We start from the raw sequence: 27,666 nt of genomic DNA on the forward strand, positions 1-27,666 counted from the left end.
TTGAAAAAAATTAAAAATATTTAAATTTCTAATATTTTCACAAAAAATCCCCATTAGTTTACTAATCTTTTGGAAAAAAATAAAGTAATATCATGAAAAATTTTAATTTAATATTATATATTCTTTAAAACCAATTTAGACATAATGAACACTGTGCAATTTTAAATTTACATATTCAGGCTTAACATAATAAAACAAATTTCTCAAAAAAGCTTTCTATTGTATTTCACAAATGTTATTAACATATTTTGCCTCATTTGAACCTAAAAATAAGCCAGGGAAGTGTGCCAAATGAAAGCTCTGACAAGGTTTATTATCCATATTGTCTCAAATTCAGCAAATCAAATTTCACATATTTCATTTAATAAGGTACAAATGTATATATTAGTAAAAACTGAATGAGAAAACAACTACACAAATATCCTGAAGGCAAATAATAAAGTTAATAATGAAACATTGACCAACACTTGACTCTAAAATTAATTTTTATGTATATAAAGAGTGAGATAAAACTTAGTAGACCCTCCACATATGCATTAATTTAAAGTTTTATGATATTTTTAAAACATTCAGGTTTTATGTTGATGCTTTCTTTTTGTGGTTTTCTAAGCAATTTCCTTCTCATCATTTCCTTGACATTTGAGTTATTTTTACAAAAAAGTTTTTTTTTTTTGCCAAATAAAACCTATCTTTCCTTCCAAAGGGAGAAAAAGTTCTGTAATTTAAGGCAATTTGAAATACTGAACAGGTATAGAATGTATCTTTTCTACTTTTTACAAATAAATCCAATATGATCCTCTCGCACATACTGACCTTAGGGAAATCCCCCATCTTATTTTTTCCTTTTCAACTAAGGGGGGAAAAAGCATTGGTACATCCTCAGTGCCAAGATTACATGAAAAACAATGACTACAATATTCATATCTGTCTTTCCAATTTGTTCCTAATATTATCTATGATCTTGTTTTATTTCTTGTAATTTGACTTATTTAAAGGTGTATACTTTGCAAAGCATCATTGCTTATTGTGTTCTTTGAAATGCTTAAATGGAATGTAATTTTAAATTCTGAAATACGTAATTATAGAGATTTAAGGATTCTTAGCTTTCTTAAGCAAATCTCCACTGTTTTATAAGAAGACTCATTGAATATGCTAATTGTTTAAATCCTCCTTAATGCAATGTTAATAAATGTAGGTTTAATTTTAAAACCTTATTTATAACCACATTAAAATAGACATTCACATTTTAGAATTCTGGGAGATATATTCAATTTAACTCAACAAATAATAAGCATCAGTGGTGTACCTGGCACTGTGCTAGTTACCAAATATACAGAGAAACTTTTATCATGATAAATCATCAGTCCTCTCTACCAAAACAGAACTTCATCCTGAGCTATTATTTTGATGTCTAGGAGTTAAATATACAAAATTGTTAATCTTATGTTAATAGATACTGGTAGTCAACTCAATAACTCTCTATATTACCTAAAAGAGCCCTAGAACTGTCCATCCCATTGGCGATATGTACTCTAGTAGATGCCTGGAGTAGCACCTGGATGACACTGGTCCTCAGGGCAAGTTTCTTAACACTTTTGTGCTTAGGGTCCATCATCTAGTTAATGAGGGGATTATTCCAAATGAACATTCCATGAACAATATTTTACATTGGGTCTCTCTCTCCACTACTAGAAGACTGAATAGTTTCCTTAGCACCAAGCAAGCTGATTCTTGCACTGATTCGTAAGGAACAAAAGGCATGGGTTCAATAATATTAAGCAAACTCGGTAAATTGAGTACTGCTCAGTAAATTTTAACTTTAGGAAATGGTTGTGAGTGAAAACTTGAATTGTATTTCATGAGTAAATGTATAGATGAGCCCATAAAAGACGACATACCATGTCTCATATTATTCCCTGAAATGTTCATTTCCTTTATTAATTTGATATGTTACCATTTAGATTTCATTATAGGCAATTGATAATTGTTCAAGTTTTACATAGGATGATGCTTTCAACTAGAACAATCTTTTATAAATTTATCATATAAAGCGAAATGAAAATACGTTGAAGTTTGTTAAGAAAAGTTTTAAAATTCATTCCATAGTTTCTTTTAGCATATTTTAATTCTTCTCCCACTTTTTGCTTAATCCTCTCATTGAAGTAGTACAGAAAACTGTAGCTGTCAGATAAGTAAGCTTTAAGGAGTGTTGCCATATTTTTTAACAAAACAAAAATTGAAGGCTTTTTTTTTTCCTAAATAAACTTGCGATCTTTGGAGAGATTTTATCTCATTTCTGCATGTTAAATTTACATCTTCGAAGAATTCTGCCAGTAAAGAATTATGTTGTGCACTTTTACACATTTCACAGATACATAAGGATTTAAATAAATTGTTAACCTATGGCTCTCATGTTCTGCCTTTTACTCTCAAAATAGATAAATTAATCCATGTTATTGCTCCTTGATAATCAGTTCTTTAAAATTGTCCCTTATATTCATTAGACAACATACATTTTAAGGTATATGTGAGACTTTTCCCAAAGTGTAAGAGAGAATGCTCAACTTTTACACTGAAACAAAAAGTTAATTGAAACATTGTACATGCTGTCATGGATATGTAATCTAATGGATTAAAGGATACCAAATTTTATTGTTTTGAATTTGCAAGCTACTTTTCAGATTTTTTAAAACAAGTTAGAAGAAATATATTTGATCTTTCTTTTCTTTTAATATTTGAACCCATATTTTGAGTAAAATTGCTGTATCACTCAATGATCATTAGTGGGCAGATTTTCTCTTTTTTACTTATTTCAAACATATATATATATATATATATATATGCATGTTACTCTGGAAATATACACACTGTTACATTTTATCATAAATCAAATGCATATTACATTTATTATATTTTTGTTTCAGAAATTATTTCATAAAAAATAAAGCTTTAGCAACAGAAATATTTTAGTAATAGCATTTTGTAACAAAATAATAGAGTACTAATACTTTCAAAATTTCCCGTCTTCTTTGGTATAAAGCATGAAGGAGCCATCTACCAGGCAGGAGAAGAGGATTCTTGTTAGGGAATCACTAGATGATCGCCTTGGGAACACTTCTTTTTTTTTAAGTTGAGATGTAATTAACATATAATATTGTATTAGTTTTAGGTGTACAAGATAATTATTTGATAAATGTATGTATTGCAAAACGCTTACCACAATAAGTTTAGTTAACATCCATCACTACAATCATTTATAATTTTTATTCTTGTGATGAGAACTTTCAAAACATACTCTCTTAGCATCTTTGAAATACACAATACAGTATTGTTAACTATAGTCAGGAGACTGTGTATCCCGAGGACTTATTTATCTTATAACTGGAAGTTTATAGTTTTTGACCACATTCATCCATTTCACCCAATTTTCCCAATATCTTAACTTCAAAATCCAGTTTCTTCATCTAACCTGCTACACAAAAAGAGTTCTACACAAACTTGTAAATTTAAAGACTAGGTTACTGAAACCCCTCCCAGTTCATTATCAGAATTCATGCAAATGAGCAATCATCAGGCTTTCAAAAAAAGTTTAGAAGTAAAGTTATTGTATATTGTGGCCATTGTTGGATCCAGGTTTATTATGACCCAAATCTTACACAATTTGCAGTCCCACTTTAAGGAAAATAATTCAAATCAGGCACAGGGCATCTTAGAAGTAGCCCATGCAAGTGAGAGTCTCCAGAACTTAAACTTCATTAGATTCTTGAAAAATTGATGAAAAAATGAAGGTAGATTAGAAGGAATTTGCTACATAAGGATAGATGCAATGAAAAAGAGGAAAATAAGTGCCAGAACCCTGTGATTGAAGGCAGTGTGGTATGTTCAAGGAGCTGAAAACAAAACAAAACTGTGTGGCTATAATAGGGGATGTTTGGGAGAATGTGGGCATTAAATTTGATAAGTTTTACAAACGTGCTCTATAAGCTAGCAAAGGGTATACAGATATTGAAAATAATTGTATATTTAGCATTGCCTAGACATTGAGCAAGGGAAAGCATGATTAGGGAAGACGCCAGTGGGGTAGAGATGGTCAGGAAATGTAGGGCTCCACAGGCCGTTTTAAGGTGTTCTTTCTTCACATTACAGCAAATATAACTTTTAGAAAGTTTCAAATTGGGCATGTAGGGGTGAGGACAGAGCAAATGAGTACGAGCAGATTTGATTTCATCAAGCCTAAAGTGGCTGTCTAGAGAAGGATTTAGAGAAGAGTAAGAGAAGCTGTTGCTGCCAAAACACACAGGAATAGCGGTGGTTTAGACTGGGTGGCTACTGGGTGGTAAATATGGGGGAAGTGGACTGATTTGAGAGATATTTAGAAAGGAATATCTATAGGGAAATACAAGAGGTCAATGTCTATGATGACTTGGATTTTCAGTTTATGTAACTAGACAAGTGGCAGAATATAGAAGAAATGCAGATAGAAGGAAAATTCAGTCTTGCTTCATTAGTAGTAGGTAGTTTTCAGTGATTCCAAGAGGTAAGACAAAATACATCCAATTAGTAGCCTCTAGCTATTTAAATAAAATGAAAAAAATCAGTCTCACCACATTTCAAGTACTCAATAGCCACATGTAGCTAGTGACTACTCTTTTGGTCTATACAGATATAAAACAATCCCATGATAGTGGAACATTCTGTGGAGCTGGACTGATCTAGATTAAACTTCAGTTTGTGATTTGTCTATAGAGAGATGTACGTAAAAATATTAGATGAAGAGTCGCAGACTAGGCTGAGACTTGCAGAATGTCATCATTCAATAGAAGTAAAATAGTTATGAAGGCCAAGAAAAGTTTACATCATAAATCCAAGAAGAGAAAACTTCAAAATATAGAGAGCTCTGGACAGGTTTGGGTGCTTCTGAGAAGCTAAGTAAGATGAGGCAGTCAAAATATCCACTGGGTTTAGTGATACTTCCCATTTCCAGAAGCATGTTATGGTATAAGCTAGAAAGGAGTGGCTTAAAGAACTAATGGGAGATTGGAGAATGAACATAACATTATGGATTCCTGGTTTTGAAAGGAAGGAGAGAGATTGCAGTAGCTTCAAGACCATGAAAGGTCAAGTGGAAGATCTATCTATCTATCTATCATCTATTTTATTTTTAAAAATTTTAGAAAGAGCAAAATGAATTTAACTTGAAGAAGAGTTATCCTGTTGAAAGGGATGGGAGATAAATATACAAGAGGGAGAACAAATAATCTACAGTGTAAAGTCCGTACGAAAGGGAAGAGATTTAAGACAGAGCAAAAAAATGGAAAGATTATCCTGAGATAGATTCATACAATTTACCAGAGTTCCTGTGATTTTAACACCATTTGAGTCATCTTCAAATACATTTTTTTAATGAAGCATTCCGAACATCTGGTTTATAAACACACACAGAATATATTTTATTTACAGGTATTTCTGTTTCCATGCTTGCCTGTTGTTTACATTTGTTCTTCCATAACAACTTCAGCGAAATGAGGCAATGAAGTTCAGTTAATCCCTGCAAGACTCCTCTGTATTTCTCCCACACGGCAGTTACTTACCAAATGTTCACTCTTTTCCCTCTCTGAGGGAATGGAACATTGTTAATGAGTTAGATTTTATAACTACATGGTCAGATTTATGTTTTAGGCAATTTCTTCCTCAGTTAAGTGGAGAAAGTTTCTAAGCCAAAGAAAGACTGGAGTTAGGGAGGATAGTAGAAGCGACTGCAATAAACCAGAAGAGAAATGGTAACAGCCAGTGTCATCTGGGATGAGAAGTGTCAAGACCATGAACAATAACAAAACCAGACTGGGATACAGAAATACTCAGAACAGAAAGAATTTCAGTAGCTTCCTAACTGTCTTGTCTTTTTAATATCTTGGTCTAAGATTTAATATTAGTAACAGGATTACAGTATGTATTAATTCTGTCTAGTGTTTGTATACATAGATGTATTATAGATACATAGTATATATCTACATATTGAATAAATATGGATTATTTATCTGCCTATTTGTATCTATATGCATATGTATATATTAAAGTTAAAATGGAATCAAAATTTACCAAATTCTCATTTTTGGAGGGTTCAGTCTTCTTAATTTATTTGCCTTTATAGTGTTTCATTTTTTTCAGATATATTCAAAGATTGATACATGAACCAGGTAGACAGATTTCAACTAATAAGTACAAAGCATTTTAGAAACTTAGAGTGGTTAGCCCAGCTAAGTAGTGGTTTTTATAGATGAAGCATTATGTTTGGGTTTGTTATATTTTAGAACACATTAAGATACAAATTTTAGACAATAGTAGAAAATCAAGAATATTTTTAAATGATGAGAATTTAATCATCTAAAATGTATACAGTGGTCTCAGCATATTGTGTTTTCCTAAAGTAGAAATCTATGTCTTCCCTGGATTTCCATGCTTCTCTAAGGCTTGGTAGGACTTAAGTTATTTCTTTTATACTATATGCTCCAATAATCATAAAGCTTAGTCGTGATTCTTTGTCCAGCTTTGGATTGACACATACGAGTGTATCCAAATGAATGCATTTTATTAGTAACCAAAATTAGCTCAAAATACCGCAAATGGAACCAATCACTTTCACAACAAAATATGTTCTTTCTATCCATTTCCTATCTTGGCTGGTGTGCTCAGAATGTAACCGGTCACCAAGTCCAGAAACTTGAGTAAAATCCTAAATTCCACATTCATCTTTACTCCACTATTTTAGTCAGAGGTTCTGATTCACTTATAATTTCTGTTTTGTGATAATCTTGGTCTACTCCACTTCACTTGGCAATATTCCCTTTAATAACAAAGAAAGAGAAATTGTAAGCTTAGTTCAAAGTTTATGTAAAATGTATTTCCACTATTTTAGCTATCTCTGTTTTCAGTCACACATGTTCTAAAAGCACCCACAGCCTCCAGCATGCTTTGAATATCCTGTGTCCAGAAATGGAGTTTATCCTGTGCACTCTCATCTCCTCCATTGCATTAATAGACTAGTTGTAATGCTTTGGGAATTTTTTGGGGAAATAACTCCCAGAGTGGTTCTGAACTGAAAATGTCTCCCAATTGCATGAACTCTGTCAGATAATCCTCCTAGGTACAACTTCTGACACTTTGTTCAATAATCACTTCATGCCCACTGCATTTAGTCTTCATTCTTTTTTTTTCTTCAAGTTTTAGCCCAGAAATTCCAAAAAATATATTTGTACTGGTCAAGAATAGAGTTACAAGTGGGGAAAAAACCCTCAACTACAGTATGAGGATCGTTGATTAGCATACTTCAAACGTAGGAAACTGTAGGAAACTGACCCAATGTCACTACTGGAACCAAGGTTTCTCTACTCTGTTTCTATTTCCCTTTTGTCTTTACTTCCCTGTCATATCACTTAATGCTCCAAGCATGATAAAGATACTCTGAATGGTTGTGGAAACACTTTCCTAGAACCCTAGGTTTATAGTCTAAGAGCATTAGAGAAAGATTGTTTTCTATCATCTGTGCTTAGAAATATGCTGCGGAAGATCTTTGATCACCTGACTTAGTTCTGTACCCACAATCATAGGCTAATTAACACGGCTATGTGTGTACGTTTTGTAACCAGGAGAATGAATAGAAAGGCAGACACAATTTTCAGCAACTGTACTAGTTATAATAAATATATTTTATTTCAAAAATATGTTCAGCATATTTTATAATTTTTGATTTTGAATATTACCTTTTGTCAACACATATTTATAAAATGTGTTGTATGTGATTCTTCCATTTATTTACTGCAAGAGAAAGGATAAATAATCCCTTTCTTCTGCTTCTTGGTATATTTAGTCCTACTGCGTAAGGAAACAGCAGAAAAAAGACATTACCTTATTTATCCTTGTTCTTCCTGTAGTGACTAGTGATAAAGCTCAGCATGAATGAATGTATAGTGACTGATGCTAAGGTCATCACTGCATAGTATTTAAAGATGTGTGCTGAAAAGTCTAGCAGGCCTGATTTTATTTTTTATTTTTTTCCTGATACCAGTTTGTATTGCAAACTTTCCCCAACAATGCATCAAACATCAATCCAGTCCCGATGTCAGTCATGGGTACAAATATAGCTGGAGGGTTTTTTTCCTCTTAAAGGGCAGGAGTCCTTTGAAATAGTTAGCGTCACTGTGGCTGACACATAAATAATCTGACACATTAATAACAGTACTTCTAGCTTCACATACTAACCTGGACTTCTGATCAAGATTAGCCCAATAAAGGAAGTCATCCAATAAGCCTAACAATTCTATTTTGAACCATATCTAGTTTGGTACCCTTCGTCCTCCTCCTTTAGCATTTGAAGACAGCAGGCTGAGTTGGCAGATACTGTTTATGGATGCTTGAGGTTGTTTTTCTCAGTTCAATCTGTTTCATTGAATTCTTGATGATAGAAATAAGATTTGCAGGGAGAGCAAGGGTACTGAGAAGGTCTGCACTGGATGTTCCCCGTGAGGCCAACAGAGAAGCTGCTGTCTGAATAGTTTCCAACTGAGTCACAGTTGTCTCTTGATGAGACAAGTTCATCTTCTGTTCTGGTTTCCTTGGTCCTTTCTTCTTTGTAACGTGACAATGTCCCCTAGACTCCTGTGATAGGATTAGCTATATTTGCTGCTGTGCTCCCTGAAGGCCTGGGTGGATCGTTGACCACACATGTTGAGGAAACAACTCTGGTGACCATGGGCTTCGGTGATGGAGAAATAGTTGGTTGTGGGGCAGTCTGAGGGATGCTTTTGCTGGACGCACCCCTGAGCTGTCACTGGGATTTGCTTGTTGCAAGATAACTTTGGGAACCTGTACACTGGTCACAGATGCTGCCGTCACAGCTGGGGCAGGACTACTTCTACCCTGAGCGCTGCCAGTCACTGGGCCAGTCTTCATAGAGCCAGAAAGTGAAGACACAGATGTGCTGTCTTCACTGTCTACAGACAGGTTAAGGCTGCCATCATCCAAAGCTGTTAATCTGACACCTTCCGTCGAGTGTGTTTTCTTTTTCTGAAGCACGTGATTAGGTAGTAGTTGATGAAGTTCCTTTCTTCTCAAATGCATTGCAGCAATTTTCATATCCATCTCAAACATCTTACTCTTTATCGCTTGCCTATAAACTGTATCTGTGAAAGACTGGACATCATAGGTGAGATCAATACTGAGAACTTCAGAGTTTTCTGGGTTTTTTAACACTAACCCAATCACCCACACTGTACGAAATTCTTCCTTGTCAGGATTTTCCTTGGGTGCTGGAAGCACATGTGCCAGTATAATAAATCCATTCTTCTCCAAGCTTCCAACCAGGACTCAGATTTTTGATTCCACCAAGCCTGCCCATTTTAGATGTTGTTTTTCTGTCAGTGCACTTGCTAGAAGTACAATATAATGCTTGTACTTTTGAAAGAAGCTGGGAGCTTCAAAAAGTTTGGACCACTCTGCCTTACTCAGCAAAATCTCACGTGTGATAGCAAGCCCTTGCTTACACTCCTCAATCACGGCCATCCTTGTTGAAACAGACACGTGGTAAGTGGAGTTCTTCTGTGGGTATGCTGGTGTAATTATAGGCATGAGATGGTACCTATCGCTGGGATTTACTCTCGGGTCCCAGATAGGCAAATTAAGATTTCGTTTTTCAGGCTCTTTCAGTAGCACTGGATTTGGCCATTCCCATTCAGAAAACACCAAGAAAACTTTACATACAAGAGTTGATGCTATTGCATTTGGATAAAGCTGGCAAGTTCTTGCTCCTAGCATCGTCCAGGAAACACCTCCTAGGAAACCTAATATATTGTAATAGATATTGTGGCATTTGGCCCACAACTTGATGGCTCTCAGAGTTAATCTGAAGTTGTCAATGTTTGGTACCAGATGTAAAATCTCAGCAGTTGCCCAGCAACCATTAAGACTTATTATGCATCTAATATCTAAATTTTTAAGCAGACTGTCATCTCTTAGGTCCAAATCTTCCAGAATAGTCTGCAGTGCTAATCTTGCAAACAAAATATCAATCTCTATCCCACTAAAGCACAGTTTGATAACTGGTACAAATGCCTCCTCAACAGCCCTTAAAGCCTTTACTTCTTCATGTAGTTTCAATTTATCATAGAAGTAAGTGAAAAAGTCGCTTCGATCAACACGTCTTGGTGCCACGCACGACGTGGCAATATCTACACCCTTCGTATGCACCCCTAATCTATAAGAACCAAATGTAAAGATTTTCCCTCCAACATTTTCAATTACAGCTTTTGGAAGACTCTTGCTTTCACTGATTTCTCGTATCCATTCCTTTACCAGATTATTTAATTTCTCCAAAATTAAAATCCTGAGCTACAGTTACTCTTTCTCTTCAAAAACCCCAAAGGGTTTCAATTAATTTCTGGATGAGTACGCAGTCAGTTTCCCCGGGGGCTGCTAAACTGATGGGGGAGGGGATGCCATAGTGCTTGGGCGGCGGCGGGGTCTGTTGTGATCCCGGGGTGGTCACCGGAAACAGCATCACCTCTAGCGCTGGCTCCGCCACGCCGCGTCCCCGCCACCGCGACCTCCGCAGCCACAGCCCGGGTCATGATCCGCTGAGGCGGGAGGGGCGGGGCTCCTACCAGCCCAGGTCCGACCCGCTCCCGCAGCTTCAAGCACCTCTGCGCCATCCCCTCGGCCCCAACACGGTGCCGGGGCCCTCGCCGCTGCGTTCTAGCAGGCCTGATTTTAAATGCTAGCTACGCCGCAAACTACTAATGAAAGTATGCAGAGGTTCTCTTATGCCACGATGTGTACTACACGCTTGGGATATGTAGGAACTAAGGGTTAACTTTTCCAAAGTGGATTCTCTGCAGGTTGGCCTCCTACAAATGTCCACGGAGGCCAACCATTGTTCTGAGGGAGCCAAGCCTGGATGAGGCTGAGATGGAGGATCGTGAAACTGGCCTGACATGTTACGCAGATGCAAGACAAGGCTTGGAACCGAGCCTCCAGAATACACCATGATGGTTGCCCACACTGAGCATGCATACATACAACTATGTATGCTCAGCATACGTAGTTCCTCCGACTATGTATGCTGAGCTGGGAGATCAGCACTGGAGCCAAGTGCCTGCCCACTGGAGTGCTGTTCAATCCCAATTCTAATCAGGCCAGGGAAGGGATAATGATTTCTTAATCATGCGGTCTAAATAACCCCACAGTCTAAGGGTTTGATCCTTCTGCCAGAGTCTAGCAACTGTTCCTGCTCTATTCCTAGGCTCTAACCCAAAAAGTAAGTGGTTACAGGGGATCCATACTTCTGCCATTGACCCAGACTCATAGTTTACCCCCAAAATTGTTCCATCAACTCAACTCTGATGTGTGTGTTTGTTCTCTGACATCTATTTGACCTTGTTCACTTGATATTATATTCACAGTTGTTTTTGCTCATTTTTCAAAATATTTTTCTACAGGTAAACTCACAGCCCAGCATTCTAGCTTCCCTCCAAGGCTACACAAACTTTCTCTTCTGTCCAAAATATCCTTTACCTTTGCTCAGTAAACACCTATTCCTTAGAATCCAAGTCAGGTGTCACTTTCCCTTTATGCTTTACATTATTTCCCTGACAGAAATAGATGGAGGTAATTGCTGTAATTTGTAACAGTTTTGTAGTTTCTGTGTATTTCTAGAGAAGAATATAAAAGTTATAATTTTAATTATTTGTTTGCATGATGTGCCTCCTGGAGCAAAATATGTTTTTCAAGGGTAGGCAGCATTCATCTTTTTATCCCTATTCCTTAGCAAGATGTCCAAACTAGAATAGACATTTGACAAATTTGTGGGAATGGAAATCGGCATGAAAACACCACTCAAAATCCACTGTGACAGAAATAACCAAAATATTTAGATAATAAAGTTCAAAGCTACATTTCAAATGAAAATAATGCCACCATCTGGCTCATCTCAAAGAAAAGAGAAAAGCAATCTCTCAGAGTACTGATTACAAAGTCAAAATGCATTTGGTAACTGAGAGAAATAAAAACTTTACCAGTAACATTTCCTTAAATTGTCACTCATTATTTTAAAATGGCATTGGAAAACTTGAGCTTGAAAAACTATCTGGTTAAATTTTCATGGTAGTTGACAGACCATCTGAGTATACTGAATAAATGGCCTCACTTGGTCACAATACCTGACCCACTGTTTTAAACCAGTACCTGTAATTCCTGCCACTTGTATCATTTATTTAGTTATGCATTTGCATCTTCTTCAGAAGTAGGTAGCTTAATAGCAATGACTGATTTAAAAATATGATTTTTATCCTCTCATTTATCCGGGAAAACATCTCCCTGAAATTTGTAGCTTGCAATTATTTCTGAAGTGAGTGTCGTACCTTGTACTCTGTACCACGTATTTTATTTTTCATAAACAGCTATCTTCCTTCTACACCACACTGCATATTTTTAGATCATTGATAACAATTTACAAATATATTAGACATTTAGATTTCTCATTTTGGAATGTACGTATGAGATCCAAGCAAATAGAATAAATGGAAGTTGTCCTTTTTCAAATGGCAATAATTATATAAATAGATATGCAGTGAAAGTACATCAGGAGGTGGGAGGAAAGCCCAGAGAAGTTGCAGAACCAATAAAGGGAAGGCAGCTGCCCAGCATTCCTGAGGGGCACTTGAATGCAGGGAATACATGTACCAAGTGTGCTAAGAGTGCACATTTTCAACAACAGAGACACTGCATTTACACTGAAATTAAAATAAGCGCAAGAGGGACTTCCCTGGTGGTCCAGTGGCAAAGAATCCACCTTCCAATGCAGGGGACGTGGATTCAATCCCTGGTGGGGGAACTAAGATCCCACATGCCACGGGGCAACTAACCTTGTGCACCACAACTACTGGCCCCAGGAGCCTCAACTAGAGCCCGCGTGCTGCAAACTATAGAGCCCACATGCCCTGAAGCCTGTGCACCACAACTAGAGAGAGAAAAAATACCCGACCACCACAATGAGAGAGAAGCCTGCACACCGCAACTAAAGATCTTGCATGCCTCAACGAAGATCACTCATGCCACAACTAAGACCCAATGCAGCCAAAAATAAGTAAAATAAAATAAGCCCAAGAAAACAAACAAGAGCAAAGCTTCCTAGAGAAAACTCACCTCTGTCCGATTAATTTTGCAATAAGCATATAAATTCACAATGAATTTTTAAACCAAATATCTCATGGTACATTTTAGTTAAACTGAAAACAAACAAACCAATTGATTTTATTACCTAAATCATAGACATCTCTATGCTTCCAAAATGTTATCTTAGTTGGAAACTTTCTAAAGAGATCTGAAGAGAGCATAAAACTATAAAAACTGTCAAAAAAGTTTTATGGATTTTCTTAAAAACAGTATCTTCTCCACTTTAGCTAGAAATGGACAAGGAAGCAAGTCTTTTTCTGTGTACACTTCATCATTAGGAAATAAATTTCATGCCAACCCCACAAAACACTTACTAAGCATGAGTTAACATTGAAGGATCAGATTGTCAAATCAGACTCACACAAATGAGAGATCTTATTCAGTTTTAGCCTTTATTAATAATTTTGAGTAAATGGGCTTTTGAGAGTCATGAGTGATCAAGGGTGAGGTATAGGGATTTTTACTGTGCCTTCCTACCTACGACAGATGCACCCTCTTGCCCAAGTAAAAGTTGAGGTCTCAAGTTAGGAAAGTGTACATCTCGTCACAGTCAGGACCAGATTCAGTTACAAAATACCTCCATTTTCTATTCAGATAGTTATACAGCTTATGTGACATTTTCCAGAGAGCCATGCTTAATTCACCCATAGATTCCAAGTGTGTTTGTCTTAAGTAATCTTAGATCATGGACATCTGACATTCAGTATATTTATAGAATATAAATCTGTATTTATATATATATAGCATATCTTTTAAAGATATTATATAGCATATCTTTTGTGCTATAGAAAGACTCTTTTGCATTAATTTGTTTGCCAAAAGGTCAGTTATTACTATGTTCATAAGGAGATTAGACCAGGATCACGTACCTGCCTTCTTTCTTCCTTGAATTTGCCCCCCTCAGCCTCAGGAATAAGAGCAAAATTGATTGCAAGCAGCTCCTCGATTCCTTTCTCCTTAGCATGCATTGAACTAATTTAGTTCTAATTAACAGCAAATCATTAACTTTCCCTGGTCACCCACTTGACTTGGACATTGGATAAGCCCATGTAAGGGACTTCTTAGTAGGAATTTCAGGTACCAACAAGCAGCAGTGAATCACTGGATATATTGGTGGTAAACTTCTAACATTAAGGAACCAATTACAAATACGGTAAGGTACAAAATATCCTTCCCTTCACTGTGAACTCCTCAAGAATCTGGTATTTAGGAGGAGCATGGTAAATATTTGTCAAATTAGATTTTTTAATGCAGAAACATCTCTGATTTTTGAAACAGAAAACTTAAATTTAGAGATTCAATTTAGCTTTCCTATATTCTAATTTAAACCTCTAAAAAGTTTTTAATCACATCATTTCAGAACACACAAGCTAAATTTGACAAGTTTCAGCACAATCAAGCTTTGTTTTTTAGCTCTAATAAAAAATATATAAATCCTTCTTGAGTAGCAGATAAAAATAAAGCTGGCAGAAAAAATAATGTTTTCAAGCTTTCAAAACCATGTTACATAAATAAATAATAGTGGTAAAATATATACTCTGTAATAAAAAATAGATATACCTGATAGGACTGTTTAATGGATGGACTCCTACTGTCTTTTATTAAATAGCAAAATGTTAGCCACAATCAGTCAACTTGAAACCAGTAGGTTTAATTTATTAAAAAATAAATGTTACTATCATCATGTTTGTTAACTTTTTAAACAAATCTGTATAAATTTCCTAAAAAATTCACTTTTTTTTTCACAATTTGTCTGCTGCTTTGTAGAAACAAAAACACTAAAAAGGTTCATCAACCCAAATGTCATTAAAAATGAATTTTAAAAAATTACCTTCTCAAACTAACCATTGAAAGTCAGAGCACCAATAAATAAAATGGGTAATGTGAATTACTAGAATCAGAGGTTTCAAATTAACTTTGAGGTAAATTAATAGAAAATATTCCCACTAGTGTATGAGTTTTTTATAAGTATAAATGAAAATAAGTAATTTTATGCATAATGATGATTAATATCAATCTACTTTACTTTTGTCTTTATTAAATGTGATAAAATATCTATATTCTCATTGCAGTGGAACTCCTCACATTATGTCATAATTGAAGAATGAGTAAACGTTTTCAGAAAGAATTTATCATGCAAATTTGGGGGAGGAAAATGTCTTAAATAAAGATTTTTTCACAATTATTTTGTATTTGTTCACTTTTTTCCTTTGGGGTGATTTCTGGGGAAACCCAGATGAGAAACAGTAGACAATAAGTTCCTTATAGTCACTAATTTTGGTGTCAATGTGAAAATTCGCATTTTCCTTAATTGAGCTAATGTATTATTGTGAAACCTTGTAAATATTCAGAGTTGATTTTGTCTTCACTGATTTAGGAGTAACCATTAGAATGTCAAGATTGAAGAATTTATCTACAACAAAAAATTGTGATATTCATTATCTTAATACTATTTGTTATTTTCATTTGTATTTAGATATGTTCTAGATATGCTACTCTCAAATAATAGACCATTTTACTGCCCCTTTAATAATATTTATAGTGTACTTTTATAATAAATGTATTGTATTTATACTTTATAATATGTAAAATATATTTATTTATTATATTTATAATCTATATTCTATATATGATCATATATGATGTATAAAATAATATATAGTTATAATATAATAAACTATATAAAATTATATTTATTATATGTAGTATAAAGTAATATTTAGAGGGCATTTTAATTTGTATAATAGTATTTATTTGTTTAGTAGTTTTATTTATATAACTATTTACCTATATGTGAAATGCTTCTATATAGTAACTTTTAAATATTGTGTATGTGCTGAGAGAGAGAATTCTTTATGTATTCAGCCATAATAAAACACAGCACTTACCTTTTAAAAATTAGCAGAGGACTGTAAAATTTTCTTTAATATTTTTATACTGTGTTCAAAATGATTATACAGATTACTGTGAAGATGAACACGTTGACTTATGTTGTAGATATGTACTCTACTTTTTTTCAACTGTGTTTTGATATTAGAAGACCACAGAGATATAATATTTAACTTTAAGTTGACTCTGAGAAATTTTTCAGTCTATTGTTTAATATCACAGGACATTTTTGTGATGGAATGGCCTGATGATCCATGTATCCAATTACATTATAATTTGCATTTGGGAAATTCAAGTAGGCTTCTTTTATTTATAATTTGCTTAGCTTTGAAAATATGTTATTAAAGGTTATATTATTATTAATAAAAATAAATATGTTATTAAAGGTTTTAGAGGAGAATTATCTAAAAGAGAACAAAAATTGCATTCATAATGTAAGATGTCTGTGCTGAAAAAAGCAACATATGTTTGGATAGAAACCACAATACCTGATAAGTTGCTTGTTAAGTATAGTTCTAACATATATTTAAGTATAAAAATGTGCCAAGAACAATGGTTCTTTTATTTTTGAGGACGTATTTCTCTGGAATCCCAATTTTTTTGAAGTTTTAATAAATCACTTGAAAACGAAGTGATGAGGCATACATATATTAAACATGGCCATAATGAACACTTAAAATATTTATAAAGATATTTTGAAATTCCTTTTTGTTTACTCACCACTATTTGGAAACCATTGATATAAGGGACACCATTAGGGTTGACATACAAGCAAGTGGAACACATGACCACGTACCTAATCTATTTTAGATGTCCTCATGATTTAAAAAGTAATAATAATTCTGGAAATTTAATAGCTAGAAGTTTGTTTCTTAAATCTAAGCTTTTATACCAGACTAAAAGCAAACATACCTTAGTCAAATCACACTTGAAGTTTTCTGTGGAAGAAACTAGAAAGATAGAAAATTAGGATACACATGTTTTCTGGGTGGGGCTTAATAACTGTACTTAGGTTTTGGCTTTTATGGAAATATTAACCTGTAAAGTTGATAACACAGAATATTGTTTCACCACAAATTGTCCCTCCAACAGGCTGAAAGTTTATGTTATTTCCTTACAGTTATTCCTTTCTTCCCCATCATTAGTTACCTCCATTAACTGAGAATATAATCCTACCCCATTGCTGTTGGGTGTATCCACATGATTTGCTTTAGCCAATGGAATGTGGGGAGAAGAGACAAAGTGTTAGTACCAAGATGAACATTTAATAGGCATCACCTTTTCCCACTTGCCCCTGTAGTGGTTCTGCCATCTGCTCTGAGAATGCTTGTGCTGGGAAGTCATTGGTCTAAGGAGAACAAAGACACTTGGAGGACACCTGAACCTAATCACCACCCCTGCTGCTCACCAATTCATGGGTAAGAGAGAAAACATTCATTTTTTTCATCATCAGCCAATGAGACTTTGGGGTTGTTACTAACTGAATTCTAATCGATTTTTCCTACAACTCAATTAACCAGTCATAGTAATATATTATTCTATCTATATTTGAATATAGATATGCTAGAAAACTTAGTGTGTTGATATCTTTTTCTGTAAGGAAAATCTGAGTCATGGTCTATGCATTCCTCTGCTGTTTTTGCCTTCATACACCGAGAATTTACACATCTATGTTTGCAGTGTCATGTTGATCCCTTTCAAAGATTTACCAACCTATGCATACTTTTTCCTACCCTTCCATCTGGAAAACATTTCTTTTTTGTCTGCGATAAACTCTATACAGGGCTCTTCACAGTATGGTTCTAACCTATAATTCCATGCTAATCTTTGTTCTCTCCAGTACACGTAATGCAGGTCAGTGAAGAATACCCTAAAGTGTCCAAAATTTCTGACAGCTGTGCCTTTATTTATATGTTATTTTTCTACCTGGGAATCATTTCATGTTCTAGCTTTTGTATTCCCCATTCTTCATTCTTGCCCCAGAACCAAGATGCTGAAGATCTTGTATTGAACTAGTTGTAACAGGTTCTAACTGAAAAAGAAAATGCCAACTCAGAAAATAGTATATATAAAAATGGAGCAGAAACTATTTTCCTCTTTTGCTTCCTTTTGTAAAGAAAAAATCAAAGAAAATGGAAGATGATTATTTGAAAGATGCCAAAAGTATAAAAAGATACTAAAAATTCTGGTTTATATAAAAGAAAGATACAAAGAAAAACATATCAAAGCAGACATCCTCAAAACTTCATTGATGGTGCAAGAGAAAATAGGTCACTCCTGTGTGCAGCCCAAAGCCAAGAAAGAAAACCATAACCCATTGTTGAGATGTTATTTTAAAGATCAAATACAAGCTATTGTATTCTAGAAAATTCTAAAATTTTATTTTAATGTCTGTCATTGTACATTTGTTTATTTTTCTTTATATTAATGGTCATTATTCAGAACAAGTTGGTTTTAATATTCATGTTTAAGATTGAGAATAGAGGGGCTTCCCTGGTGGTGCAGTTGTTAAGAATCCACCTGCCAATGCAGGGGACATGGGTTCGTGCCCTGGTCCAGGAAGATCCCCCATGCCATGGAACAACTAAGCCCATGCGCCACAACTACTGAGCCTGTGCCCTAGAGCCCGCAAGCCACAACTACTGAGCCTGCATGCCACAACTACTGAAGCCCACGTGCCTAAAGCCCATGCTCCACAACAAGAGAAGCCACTGCAGTGAGAAGCCTGCGCACTGCAATGAAGAGTAGACCCTGCTTGTCACAACTAGAGAGAGCCCACGTGGAACAACAAGCCCCAACGCAGCCAAAAATAAATAAATAAATAAATTTATTTTTTAAAAAAGATTGAGAATAGAAAAAAAGTAGCTAAGGAATATCTGCTCATTAAGAGTGATATATTTCATGAATTTTGCACATTTGTTGTGGTTATGACAATAAAAATAGACTAGTAGAGTTTTGCACACACATAATGAAAATTATATATTTGTTTTATAATGTTCTTTATGCAGATAAGAGAATATATCTGCACAAATGACTTTTTTACTGGTGTTGAAAAAGATATATTTGCCTCATTCTAGAATTTAAATAATACAAATTATATAATCACTACTTATATTGAAACAAATGCTCTTTAAATTTTCCTTTCTTAACCCTTATCTTTATCTATACATATAATTTTAAGTTTATAAATTAAATATGTATGAAGAAATTGTAACTTTTTTAAAAAATGCGTTTTAATCTTACATTAGACTGTAATGAAGAGAGCAATTTAAAAAAAATTCTAAAACTTTTATTTTTAGAAACTAAAGAAACATAATATTTTTTAGTTTTTTTTATTTTAAACTATATTTTTATTTTAAAACTAAAGAAACATAATATTCTGTGCAAGAGGACTTGAAGTTTATATGATGAGATTCTATTAAAATAAGCTCAAAGAAAGATAAAGGTTGACCTCAAGAAAATTTGACAGGATTATATGGAGGAACACATATCATTCTGATATTTTATAGGATAAAAGCTTCAATAAAACAAGAGATGTTATTTAAAAATATATTCATAGAAAAAATCATATATTTCAGAAATTGAGAAAAATTGTTTGGTATTGTACAATTTTCAAAAGCCAATGTATTTTAGAAACTGATTACATTTCTCAGTTTAGTAACCTTAACAAAACACATGGTAATAGACCCCAAAATCAGTCTAACCATATTCACATTAAGTCCACAGGTAAATTAAAATTGCTAACAGTTTTGAGCACTTGCTAAATCCTAGGAGCTATGGCAAGGTTATTATAGGATAGCATCACTTAGTCATCACAATGGTCCTATTAAAAGATATTATAATTGTTTTCCTAAGGAAACTGAAGTTTAGGTCATCACTTACCTACAGTCTCAAAGTGATGGGCCTGGAATTTAAAACCACATCTATTTAGGTCCACGTTAAGAATTTATATTTTACCATTTGCTTACTTATACTCTATTATTCTTTCATTCTATTAAAGTGAACTCAAAGAAATATTCCTTGAGCCATGTCTATGTTCCAGGAACAGTTCTGGGTGATATAACAGTGAACAAAGCAGAAAAACACTTGGCCTTCTCAGTAAAACATGTCAGAAAAAGCTAAAGAGAAAACTAAAATGGGGAAGAAGGAAAGGAATTATGGGGTTGGGGGATTTGTAGTTTTAAAGGGTGGCTAGTAAAGTCCTAACTGAAAAGAAATGGATGCATAAAGCCTGGAGATGGCTGGGGAAGAGGTCCTGTGAGTATTCCAGGGAGAGTATTCCAGGCAGGAGGGAAGAGTGCATTAGAGCTTTGAGCATGGCTGGTGTGTTCAAGGAACAGAAAGAGGATGGTGCAGTTGGAGCACAGGAAACAAGAGAGGAGCAATAGGAGACATGTTCAGAGAGATAATTAGGGGCCAACCATGTACATCCCCCTCGTTGCTGATGTTATATCTCTTTTACTCAGAATGATTTACGGAGCATTGGAGAATTTTAAGCAGAGGACTGACATGAACTGGCTTCCATTTATAATACTAGGATCATTGCGGCTGAAGTGTTGAGAATAAACTGAAGAGGAGCACATACAAACGGAGGGAGACTAAACATGGTGTTCAAGTTCAAGTAAAGCAGCTAGGGAAGTATTGAAATATCAAAGGGGTTAGAAGTGATTTGCATTCTGTTTAAGGACATGAAGAAAACTGGAGAAATTTTTATTAAATATTTAGAACATAAAGATCAACAGCATATTGTGATGGGTTACATATGAAGCATCAAAGAGGAGAGGCGAGTGTCAAGGATGTACTTGACTTCTACGTTTCTGTTTGGGAAGTAAAAACGAAATGCAAAAGGAGAAAGCTGGTTCTTTGCATTATCCATTTTCTTTTACATAAATACTCAGTGCCCTGTGGGTACTGAGTATCTTTATGTAGTTCTCAAAGACCATTAAGCAATTTAACAAACCTAATTAAGCAAAATGTTCTCTGTACTGAAATGACTAAATGCATCACATTAATGGTCATAAACTCAAATGCCTGGCCCCACCAGGAAGTAGCATAAAGGAGTGAAAGGGCAGGAGTAACAGTGAACAGGACAGCATATGCTTTCTCAAGAAGGGCAGCTGCCACTGAGCTTTGGGTCATTGTTGCTTTGGGTACTTGTGGCTCCTTCATTTTTCATATGAAATCTCCCTATTTTTAATTATTAGAAATTGTTCAATTTCATTAAAACAGTGTGAAGGCTGAGTGCACAACACTTGGTATGAGAATTATTTGTCATAATCTCAGTTTTACCTACAAAGATATCAGTAAAAAGATAAGCATTTTTAGTACAATAACAAAGTGATAGAACTTGGGATGTGACTCCTAAAATCTCTAGGGCACAGAATAAACATTAAGATATACAGTGATATACAGCAAGCAGTAAATACGTCAATAGAATAAAGAACAAGCAGAGCTTCCAGAAAAGGTGCCAAAGTAAATATGAGAGTCATCTTGATGTCTCATCTTATGACTCAAACTACAGACATTGCTGTGATTACACACATTCTTGGGTCAGAAGAGAAAGAGAACGAGCTGGTTTCACAACATCCTGTGACAATAGCCTGCTTTCTAGTGTATCTTTCCCTTGGATCTCTGGGAATAAATTTCACACAACTCTGTTGTGTGCATGTGCCTGAAGCAAGGCTCAAAAAATAACAGTCTCACTGTATTCTTTCACTGGAGAAAAATCAGAAAGAGAAATGTAGAGATAGAAGACCCAGAGGCAAGGGTGTCCGAATGACATAAAAGACATAGTACATTTATTTATTTCTTTATTTTTCTTTCTTTTCTTTTTTTTAACATCTTTATTGGAGTATAATTGCTTTACAATGGTGTGTTAGTTTCTGCTTTATAACAAAGTGAATCAGCTATACATATCCATATATCCCCATATCTCTTCCCTCTTGCATTTCCCTCCCTCCCACCCTCTCTATCCCACCCCTCTAGGTGGTCACAAGGCACCAAGCTGATCTCCCTGTGCTATGCGGTTGCTTCCCACTAGCTATCTATTTTACATTTGGTAGTGTATGTATGTCCATGCCACTCTCTCACTTTGTCCCAGCTTACCCTTCCCCCTCCCCATATCCTCAAGTCCATTTTCTAATAGGTCTGCATCTTTATTCCCGTCTTGCCCTTAGGTTCTTCGTGACCATTTTTGTTTGTTTGTTTTTTAGATTCCATATATATGTGTTAGTACACGATATTTGTTTTTCTCTTTCTGACTTACTTCACTCTGTATGACAGACTCTAGGTCCATCCGCCTCACTACAAATAACTCAATTTCATTTCTTTTTATGGCTGAGTAATATTCCATTGTATATATGTACCACATCTTCTTTATCCATTCATCTGTTGATGGACACTTAGGTTGCTTCCATGTCCTGGCTATTGTAAATAGAGCTGCACTGAACATTGTGGTACATGATGTAGTTTTGATTTGCATTTCTCTAATGATTAATGATGTTGAGCATACTTTCATGTGTTTATTGGCAATCTATATATCTTCTTTGGAGAAAAGTCTATTTGGGTCTTCTGCCCATTTTTGGGTTGGGTTTTTTGTTTTTTTGATATTGAGCTGCATGAGCTGCTTGTAAATTTTGGAGATTAATCCTTTGTCAGTTGCTTCACTTGCAAATATTTTCTTCCATTCTGAGGGTTTTCTTTTGGTCTTGTTTATGGTTTCCTTTGCTGTGAAAAAGCTTTTAAGTTTCATTAGGTCCCATTTGTTTATTTTTATTTTTATTTCCACCATTTCTCTAGGAGGTGGGTCAAAAAGGATCTTGCTGTGATTTAGGTCATAGAATGTTCTGCCTGTGTTTTCCTCTAAGAGTTGGATAGTGTCTGGTCTTACATTTAGGTCTTCAATCCATTTTGAGTTTATTTTTGTGTATGGTGTTAGGGAGTGTTCTAATTTCATTCTTTTACATGTTGCTGTCCAGTTTTCCCAGCACCACTTATTGAAGAGGCTGTCTTTTCTCCACTGTATATTTTTACCCCCTTTATCAAACATAAGGTGACCATATGTGTGTGGGTTTATCTCTGAGCTTTCTATCCTGTTCCATTGATCTATATTTCTGTTTTTGTGCCAGTACCATAGTGTCTTGATTAATGTAGCTTTGTAGTATAGTCTGAAGTCAGGGAGCCTGATTCCTCCAGCTCCGTTTTTCTTTCTCAAGATTACTTTGGCTATTTGGGGTCTCTTGTGTTTCTATACAAATTGTGAAATTTTTTGTTCTAATTCTGTGAAAAATGCCAGTGGTAGTTTGATAGGGATTGCATTGAATCTGTAGACTGTTTTGGGTAATAGAGTCATTTTCACAATGTTGATTCTTCCAATCCAAGAACATGGTATATCTCTCCATCTGTTTGTATCATCTTTAATTTCTTTCATCAGTGTCTTATAATTTTCTGCATACAGGTCTTTTGTCTCCTTAGGTAGGTTTATTCCTAGATATTTTATTCTTTTTGTTGCAATTGTAAATGGGAGTGTTTTCTTAATTTCACTTTCAGAGTTTTCGTCATTAGCATATAGGAATGCAAGAGATTTCTGTGCATTAATTTTGTATCCTGCTATTTTACCAAATTCATTGATTATCTCTAGTAATTTTCTGGCAGCATCTTTAGGATTCTCTATGTATAGTATCATGTCATCTCCAAACAGTGATAGCTTTACTTCTTCTTTTCCAATTTGGATTCCTTTTATTTCTTTTTCTTCTCTGATTGCTGTGGCTAAAACTTCCAAAACTATGTTGAATAATAGTGGTGAGAGTGGGCAACCTTGTCTTGTTCCTGATCTTAGTGGAAATGGTTTCAGCTTTTCACCATTGAGGATGATGTTGGCTGTGGCTTTGTAAGACATAGTACATTTATTTTAAGGACATTCCAATGACATAAGCAATATAATATATTTATTATATTTAATTCAGGATAAAATACATTTTTTAAATACTACGATTTTCCAGGTGTTTTACCTACATTACTTTGTTTAATCATAGCAGCAACCAATACAGTGTTATTATTCATACTTTTTGTGTAAAGAAATTGCTCTTGAAAGAGAGTACTTAATGTACCAAAGAACACACAGCTGGTAATGAAGATTTCAGAAAGAAATGTAGTTATATCTAGCTCCTTCGGTACAACACCATGCCACTGAAGACAGGAAAGGAAAACACTTCCCTAGCCAAGTTTCGTGGTCTCCGAAAAGTATGGTGGAAAGGAGAGGCAAACATTAATTTCTACTCTGTTATTGACTCTGCCAGTCTTCTTGTCTGTCTTGTTTGTGAAGATAAATATGAGGTTGTTATAAAGGATCATCCAGGAATTTAGATAAAGTCCCTCCAGCTCCCATAATACATAGCAGCCTTTGGCTTTTTAAATATATATATATATCAATTAATGGTAAGTCCTTTAAAATTGTTACATTATTTTATTTCAAAGTAATATATAAAATATATATCACATTATATAAAAGATTTAAAAATTTCAACTACTAAAAAATGCATACAATGAAAATTCTGTACTCCTAGCTATGGAATCTGACCTTCTCCCAGAGGTAACTATGCTTAATAGTTGCTTATATGAGCTTCTAGAAAAAAAAAAAATATATATATATATAAAGTAGGTGTGCATATGCAGATATACATATATAACCCTCTCTATATAAATATAGATATAGATACTTCATTTGTACATATGTACATACACACATGAAAATATAAATTTAGTGACTACTAAAATAATTACCAAGTAACACAATTTTGCCTGTTTAAGCTTATTATTATTTCACAAATGAGCAATGTGTCAAATACTTTTCATTGTGACTTCAAATATATCTAAACAAAACATAAGATTAAAAACATATCTACAGGGGCTTCCCTGGTGGCGCAGTGGTTGAGAGTCCGCCTGCCGATGCAGGGGACACGGGTTCGTGCCCCGGTCCGGGAGGATCCCATATGCTGCGGAGCGGCTGGGCCCGTGAGCCATGGCGGCTGAGCCTGCGCATCCGGAGCCTGTGCTCCGCAACGGGAGGGGCCGCAACAGTGAGAGGCCCGCATACCGCAAAAAAAAAAAAAAAAAAAAAAACATATCTACAAGAAGCATAGCAAACTTTTTTGATTAAAAAAAGAAAATTAAAGCTTCCTGCCTCAGTACCAACAACATAATTGGGAATTTTCTGCAATATCCTTGCTATCTTATAAGTAGAAAAGAAAATATTTATGTACATCTGTGCCACAGACTTTTCAATGAAAATAAAAGTGAAGTAGTCAGTATTCAGTATGATCGTGTAGTATTTTCTATCCTTAATGGAATTTAATCTGCTTGGCACACTCATTTTGGAATTTTTTCATCTCTGTGTGATCTTGTACTGACTTTAAGAGAGCTTCCATGAAATACTGGTGATGTTGTGCCATAGAGTATATAAAAGAGACCTTTCTAAGATATAAGTATTAATACCCGAGAAACCAAAAATGTTTTTTATTGGTATTGGACTATTAGCATGTGATTATACTAAAAGTTCCTCTAGAGCTTTATTTTTTTAAATAGGTTACTATTTTTTCATCCATTCAACAATAATTTTTGAGACTTTAGGTCGTTTATTTGAAAAGGAAAAAAATGTTCCTTTTTTTTTTCCAGTTTGAAGCCTAAGACGTCAAACTAAATCTTCTGAAAATTAAAAACAAAACAAAATGAAAAATCATCTCTGGGCATTGGCCTATATGTGGATGTTCTATAAGCTGTTTACAGCTTGGTCATTAGAAATCCTCATGTTGCTTTGGCTGTTAAAAGTTTGGAATTAGTCATATTTTTGTGCTTGAAGTAATTTCACTGAAAAAAAAAATCTGTTTTATGTTGATCCAAGTAATAATGTTGGATTAATGTAATAATGCCTAGGATTTTAGAACTTTTGTCTGGTTCTCTTTTTAAAAGCATCCGTCATTTAATTAAGAGTTTGTCTTAATACTGTCATTAGGAAATTAATGCTAGATTGCTAACCCCCATGATCAACAGGAAAAAAAAACACTGAAAGTCCTTCATGTCTTATCTCATAGCTGACCCCATTGAATGGAAGTGGAGAGAAATCACCAGTAATGATCATTCCCTTACAGGGAAAAATTCAGTGTTTTCATATATGGTCTTCCATCTACGTGGGATGCTTTTACTCTCTCCTTTGCCAACCTAATGCTTTACAGGCATGCATATCTTTAAACTTTACTTCCCCAAAGAGTTAGATAATGTCAGTACTCTATCCCATCTACCTAAATCCTTCCCGTCTCACTAATGCTGAAGTGCAAATCTCTACTGAATAGATCCATGTGTCTATTCTAAGTTTCTAACATCACATACCTCAGTATCTCATGCTCTTACTCCACACCAGTCGCACTGGCCTCCTTTCTGATTCTCAGACATGCCAGGCATTCTCTTTTCTCAGGGTTATGTCATTGCTCTCCATCCCCTGCTATGTTCTGCACCAGTTGCCAGGAGGCTGGCTCCCTGTCTCATTCAAGCCTTTGCTCATGTCATTTTCTCAGCCTTGTCTTCTCTGGCTATTTATTTAAAACTGACTCCCCTGATCATGCACCAAACTCTTTTCCTTATTTATTTTCCTCCATAGCACCCATCATCCTCTGATATACCATACTATATACTCTAGATTATAAACTTCAACAAAGCAGATATTTTTGTCTCTTTCATTGACTGCTGTATCTCCCCCATATTGGAATAATGCCTGGTTTGTTTTAGGTACTCAATAAGAATTTTCTAGTAAACAAACGAATGGAAAATATTTATGTTAAGGACATTTAATCTGGGATCAATGCAGGTCCATAGATTAGCTTCATGAGTTCAGTGAAACTCTTGAAACTGATTACAAAATATTCATAGGTCTTCCTGTATGAATTCTAAAAAGTATGTGGCTAGCTATCATCATTCTGAGGCTTAACATAATGTACCTTTCAATGCTTAACGCATAGGAAGTACTCAAAATTACAGTTAATATTAGTACTATATTGAATGGCAAGTACCTGTTCATGCTTTTTTTTTTTTTTGGACTAGAATACAAAGTGCTCAAATAACTTTGAACTCATGTTTTCTAACATAATCTTTGAACTCATATTCTCATATTTGAAAATATCTTTGATCTCATATTACCAAGCATGAAGCAAGCTAACCTTGCTTAATAAATATTTGATGAACTGAACAATTCATATAAAAAGTCCACAAAGAAAAAATGAGAACTAGTTCAAGTTGGTAGATTGAGTGAGTAGCACTCAATGGTATCTCCTCCCCAAGACCCCATTAAAATAAGATTAATAAAACACAATATATAAGAAAATCCACCAAAAAAATGAACAAGATGTGAACATCATTGCACATAATTTTATTAACATTTTGGAAGGTGAAGAGTGAATGAAAAAGCAGTTACTGATGGAGAGCTTTCAGAAAATTTCACTTTCTAACCCCTAGAAAGCTAAAGAATGCCCAGGATGCCTGGGAATACAAAAAGGCAGGTAGCAG

At 34.8% G+C, this 27,666-nt stretch overlaps 1 pseudogene; it reads right to left on the reverse strand.

Annotated features, from left to right (window-relative positions):
- Positions 1-8,647: 8,647 nt before the first annotated feature.
- Positions 8,648-10,552, reverse strand: LOC116763537 (annotated as a pseudogene).
- Positions 10,553-27,666: the final 17,114 nt, after the last annotated feature.

This window comes from Phocoena sinus, chromosome 12 (genome assembly GCF_008692025.1).
Source record: "Phocoena sinus isolate mPhoSin1 chromosome 12, mPhoSin1.pri, whole genome shotgun sequence".
In the NCBI taxonomy this organism is placed as follows: Eukaryota; Metazoa; Chordata; class Mammalia; order Artiodactyla; family Phocoenidae; genus Phocoena; species Phocoena sinus.